General features: G+C 36.2%; 1 long non-coding RNA gene across 1 annotated transcript; it reads right to left on the minus strand.

Moving 5' to 3' along the window:
- Positions 1–1,615: 1,615 nt before the first annotated feature.
- On the minus strand, positions 1,616–6,449 carry LOC128548590 (uncharacterized). Its single transcript, XR_008367177.1, has 2 exons — positions 6,274–6,449; positions 1,616–5,079 (listed from the first exon to the last, which is right to left on the minus strand). It is a non-coding gene; the product is annotated as an uncharacterized LOC128548590 (long non-coding RNA).
- Positions 6,450–6,741: the final 292 nt, after the last annotated feature.

Genomic DNA, 6,741 nt, shown 5'->3' on the forward strand with positions numbered 1-6,741 from the left:
AATGTAATATTCTTTTTATCACATGTAAGCTTTACCTGTTTAAACATCAAGCCTTCTTCCTTCTTTACCTATTTTAGACCAAGTAAATTCAGCCAACGTCTTCTGTAAATAAACAACGTCAACGTCAAAGCTTTATTACACTAGTGTTTTTATCATATTTATGACGTCAAATGAGTGATAAATTAAATTAAATTAAGATATATTAACTGCTTGACAAAGATTGGTCTACTCCGTAGAAACACAAGCTATTATAGTGCTGTGAAAAAAGTAACTGTATCACACTTTTCACGATAAACCCATTTATCAATTTTTGTTTTACAATATCGTGTGATTTTATTCAGTTCTGCAGAAATAAGTATGTATGACAAGGTAAAAATTGAATCATTTCAAAATTTCAAATTTCCATGAAAATAGACAATGGATTAGCTGTTTTGTCTAAAGAAACCATTTACATCATTTCAAAAGCATGTTTACTTAAATAGTGTTAAGCTTTGAACTTTTGAAGGCAAAAGGTTGTTTAGTTATTCGTATGAAAAATGACGAGTCAGCAGAAAATGTTTGTTTGGTTCGTGCTGTTCTTGCAATATTAAGAAAGTCAATTATTTTAAAGTAACTGCTTTGTAGCTACTATATTCAAACAATAGAAAGAAAAAAATATGTAACATCTAAACCACTTTTATTATTTCCTTGTCAACTGAATCTGTTTCCCTAAGTGTTAGACCTGTGCATTTTTCATTCAAGATGAATTATTATGATATTTGATGTTATTGATCATTGTCCTTAAAATAGAGTTAAGTTCTATAAGCGGTACGTCAGTAACTTTTGTGAAAATATAGAAATATAAATAGATTAAAGAAATGAGCCGTGCCATGAGAAAACCAACATAGTGGGTTTGCGACCAGCATGGATCCAGACCAGCCTGCGCATCCGCGCAGTCTGGTCAGGCTCCATGCTGTTCGCTTTTAAAGTCTATTGGAATTGGAGAAACTGTTAGCGAACAGAATGGATCCTGACCAGACTGCGCGGATGTGCAGGCTGGTCTGGATACATGCTGGTCGCAAAGCCACTATGTTGGTTTTCTCATGGCACGGCTCAAATTTGTCTGAGTTATATACATTAGCATTTACCTAACTACCTCAGTTAATTACTTTGAAATGTATTTTACCAAAACGTTTGAATCAGTTCATATACTTATAAGTCAGGATGCTATAATTATTAAACTAATATGAAATAAGGCACTGCCTCAATCGGGAATCGATCAGAATTCAACTCATCCCTTTAACATTTAAAAAACTGTCTACTAGGGTGTTTAATAACAGGCAAATTGTTGAGAAGCACAATGACAGACTTAAGGTGATCACAACAGCTCACACTGTGCTCAGGTGAGCTAAAATCATACAAACTTAAAAGTTACTAGATTGCAACTCACTGTTAACAAGACTTAACAGACACACATTAACAATCTATTTGCACCACGGCAGGTTAAGAGCTCAGTCTAGGGAGACATATTAGCCTTCTTGTGCAGGCTTGGTTTTTTCTATTTGTGTTAATTGTAATTCTGAAATTACTTGTAAAACAAATCCTAATTTTGCTTTTATATAAACATCACAAAGACTTGCATTACACTTTATTTATTGAATAAACTGTTCACATGTTTAAGTTTTATCTGTATACACATTTATAATGATCACAGATCACATAATTTGTTTTATCCATACATGAAATATAGCTGAACTGTGAATAACAACTTTTAATAACAGTACTGGATGCTTTTGTCAGGCTTTGAAATAAGTATTGTCAAAATAAGGAAAATGTGACTTGCTGTAATCTGTATTCTAAAATGTACAATTTCTCTTACAACAAGAACAAATAAACAAGAGGGCCATGATGGCCCTGTATCGCTCACCTGGCATATTGACATAAAGATCATCAAGATCAACATTCTGACCAAGTTACATTAAGATATGATCATAAATGTAGCCTCTAAAGAGTTAACTAGCTTTTCCTTTGATTTGACTTGGTGACCTAGTTTTTGACCCCACATGACCCAGATTCAAACTTGACTGAAAGATCATCAAGATTAACATTCTGATTAAGTTTCATGAAGATGCAGTCATAAATGTGGCTTCTGGAGTGTTAACAAGCTGTTCCTTTGATTTGACCTAGCGACCTAGTCTTTAATCCCACCTGACCTAGATTTAACTTGGCCTATAGATCATCAAGATTAAAATTCTGACAAAGTTTCATTAAGATATGGTCATAAATGTGGCCACTACAGTGTTAACAAGCTTTTCCTTTGATTTGACCTGGTTACATGTACCTAGTTTTTGACCCTAGACGACCCAATATCAAACTTGTCCAATATTTTATTGAGGGTAACATTTTGACCAAGTTTCATTAAGATTGGGCCAAAATTGTGACCTCTAGAGTGTTAACAAGCTTTTCCCTTGATTTGACCTGGTGACCTAGTTTTTGACCCCACTTGACCCAGATTTGAATCTGATCTATGGATCATTAATATTAACATTCTGACCAAGTTTCATGAAGATATAGTCTTAAATGTGACCTCTACAGTGTTAACAAGCTTTTCCTTTGATTTGACTTGGTGACCTAGTTTTTGATTCAAGATGACCCAACATCAAATGTGTCCAAGATTTTATTGAGGGTAACATTCTGACCAAGTTTCATAAAGATTAAGTCAAAATTGTGACCTATAGAGTGTTAACAGTCAAATTGTTGACGACGGACGGACACAGGGCGATCATAAAAGCTCACCTTGAGCACTTTGTGCTCAGATGAGCTAAATGCTAGAGTTGTCACAGGAGTGACGAATTATACCCCCACAATATGGCCTTATCAAAGAACTAAGCCAATAACAAAGCAGCATTTTCTTGAGCTATTACCTAATGACCTCAAATTCAATCTCCATAGTTTCATGATCCTCCGCCCAAGTGTTCTCAAGTTGTTGTATGGAAAAGGTTTAAATGTTCCGGGTCATCCTGACCTTTGGAACTCTAAATCAATACAGGTAATCTGCTGGTCAAGACCAACCTTGTACTAAATTTTGTGTTTCTCATCCCAAGCATCCTGAAGTTATTGTCCAAAAACCGTTTTAAAGAACCGTTATTTATTTTGTTGAATTTAACATCACACCGACACAGGATAGGTCATATGGCGACTTTCCAGTTTTAATGGTGGAGGAAGACCCCAGGTGCCCCTCCGTGCATCATTTTAAAGAACCGGGTCAGTGTGACCTTGACCTGTGACCTACTGACCTCAACATCATTAGGGGTCACCTGCTGGTCATAATCAACCTCCCTAACAATTTTCATGATCCTAGGCTCAAGCATTCTCAAGTTATAATCTGAAAAACATTTCACTGTTTTGCCTTATTGTGGCCTTGACCTACTGACCTCAAAGTAAAACTTGACCTGTTTTTCATGATGTGACACCTGTGTACCAAACTTTATCATCCTAGGCTCAAGGTCTCAAGTTATCATTCGGAAACGGTTCAACTGTTCAAAATCACTGTGACCTTGACCTTTGATCTATTGACCTCAAATTCAAACAACCTGTATTTTATCATGTTACACCTGTGTTACAAAAGCTATGATCCCAGGCCAAAGCGTTTGCAAGTTATCTTGACCTTTGACCTACTGACCCCAAAGTCGAACTTGACCTGTAACTATGTGCCAAAAAATATTTAAATCGGTCAAGCTTTTCATGAGTTATCATCTGGAAGCCATGAAAACCTACTGACTGAAAGACAGACAAGCTTACTACATGGGGGTATAACAGAACATTCTCTTTAAAATCTCATGAAAAATATGAGAACTAGATGCCCACGGGCAATATGTCAAGCCCGCCAGCTGTCAAAAGGACTGGGAGTTGTGCATGACACTCCTTGTCTCATTGAGGCAAACATTTATGCCAAATAAAAGAGATTGCAAAAAGTTACAATATAAGTTATTTACAGTAACAACAAAGGAACGTAAAATTATAAAAAAAAAAATTAAAAAAAAAATTCACACAAAAATCCGCACCATCAGAGATAGGTCAAAATACACCTGAAAACTGGATGTAACATGCATGTTGTACTACAGAAAAGTGGTCTTGATTTTTCCCTACGACCAGTAATAAACAAGTTACAAAAGTAAGCTATTTATAGTAACAACAAAGGGAAGTAATTCTAGGATCTTATGCATAACACTCCGTCGCATGATGATGAACAGTTGTGCCAAGTTACATCAAAATCCCTCTATGCATCAAAAAGAAATGCTCCAGACAAAGTCATTCTTGTATCTGACTTTTGACCTCTAAGTGTGACCTTGACCTTAGACCTGGTTCTTCCGCATGACACTCCGTCTCATGGTGGTGAACATTTGTGCCAAGTTACATCAAAGTCCCTCCATGCGTGAAGAAGAATGCTCCAGACAAAGTTGTCATTCTTGTATCCTTTGACCTCTAAGTGTGACCTTGACCTTAGACCTAGGACCTCGTTCTTGCGCATGACACTCCACCTCATGATGGTGAACAATTGTGCCAAGTTATATCAAAATCCCTCCATGCATGAAGAAGAAATGCTCCGGACAGTCATTTTTGAATTTGACCTTTGACCTGTAAGTGTGATCTTGACCTTTGAGATAGGAACCTGGGGTTTGGGCATGACACTCTGTCTCACTGAGGTTAACATTCATACCATATATAAACAAGATTGCTCCATGCATGTCCAAATTATGGTCCGGACAAACAAATCCGGACGAACGCACGCACGCACATAACACCGAATAGACATTTGGACAACTATGTCTTCGCTTCCGCAAGCGGGCTCGACAATAACAAAACCAATGTGATAATCACATTATCTCTTAAAGTAACAGAGCTTAGTCAAACACTGCTGTTCTCAAAATATATTTAGTTTCTAAATAAATCCTGAATTCCTATCCTTAAAAGTTTTTTTTATTAAAGTTCCCTTGTTCTTCTGTCTTTTTATATTTTCTGGTGTTTCTTTCTTGCTTTTCAAGTATACTGGATTTGTTGACCTTCCATTTTGTAGCTGCCTTCTCTCAAGAAGTGAACCTGTAAAACAGAAATCAAATATTGTAAATTGATAAAAAGAGACCCCAACCAACTTTCATAAATATCCCATGAAAAATGTGACCTATAGAGTGGTCACAAGCAAAAGTTTACTGACGCACGGACGGACGACGCGCTATCACAAAAGCTCACCTTGTCACTTTGTGACAGGTGAGCTAAAAAATCAATATCTGAGAACCGCTTCATGCGGTAACACTAAAATGTAAATAAAATTAAACCATTTGTTTATGTCATTTTTGGGAAATGTTACCTTGCATTTTGGGATGTTGGGGAAAAAATGCAGTATTTTTGGATTGGGAAGTGGCCGAATATAGGCCTCTGTCATATAAGGATGAAAAGCCATGCCGGCTAACAATTTCTGACAAGAAATCATTTTCAAAGTTTTTCTTTTCGGTGAGTTTTATATGGAATTAAATTCTTTGGGTAATTTTGAAAGAGGACCACCCCATGATCATTCTGTGAAGTTTGGTGTAAATCTGCCCAGTGGTTCTGAAGAAGATTTTTACAAATTGTTGGCACATGACGGACATCAACTCATGTTGTCACCATGTGACAGGTGATCGAGCTAATAATTGTTTAAATTTGCATACATGTATTAAATTTTATGGATTTGTCCAGAAATGCTTTATCATCAAGAAAATGAAATGGAGTCTTTACTAAGGTCTAAAAAAAAATTTGTTTCCGGTAACATGCTAAAAAAAATTAGGGTAGGTAGGTCGGAAAAACTTTTTCTTTTGGATTTTTTAAAATTATTTTTAGGGAGACTTTTTGGAAATTATTTTTGTGTCAAAAAATGAATACAAATAGGGGGGTTATGCCTCTAGAGCATCAGTAAGTTGATTTATAACATCACTGTCCATGTTTAAAGCATAAAAAGTGCAGTTTTGCAACTTTTTGTCAAAAAGTTGAAAAAAATGTTTCAAAGACAAAGGCGGACGGACCGTCCATTTAGGGCCGGGCCAAAAATTTATGGTAGGTCAGGATACAGGAAACAGACAATTTTTTTTACGCCTAATGTTCCTTGGTATTTGATTCTATGCACTGACTCAATCGCAAAAATCTGTTTACATAAATACTAATTTGTATACAGTATATCATGCCTTTTGAATGATTGAAACTGCTTCCCATGGTGCACAGCTGCAACTATATAATAAAGAAACTGAAAGATAGAAATACCTTATGAGCCTCAAGCAAGTGGTTTCAGTCTGTCAACAAGCACTTTGGAGCAGTACAACAATACTCTGTATAATAGACCAAGATGCCTGAAAATAGTGAAAGGTGAGCAAATTAAGAAAACATGGACAACCAGCTGTTTTGAAATTTCAAAGGTCTAAGAGCTAACATCCTTTTTGCAGTTTATCAATGATGACCCCAATTATATCATTGGCATGGCGGGAGAAATTTGTTAAATAAAACTTTTTTAATGAAAATAAAACAGTAGCAAATTTTGTCAAAATGTATAATGAAACGAAGTAAATGCGGTTAAAAATTTCAGTTTTGAAAAAAGAAAAGTCACTGTATGAGTAGGTTTGTTTACACGACTGACCAGCCAGAACAGCCAAACATATATAGCTGTCAAGGCTCCACAAAGGCCACGAGTGTGATCGGAGTTCGAAGGGAAGGTTTCCCTCGTGAGGGTCTGGA

This window comes from Mercenaria mercenaria, chromosome 14 (assembly GCF_021730395.1).
Source record: "Mercenaria mercenaria strain notata chromosome 14, MADL_Memer_1, whole genome shotgun sequence".
In the NCBI taxonomy this organism is placed as follows: domain Eukaryota; kingdom Metazoa; phylum Mollusca; class Bivalvia; order Venerida; family Veneridae; genus Mercenaria; species Mercenaria mercenaria.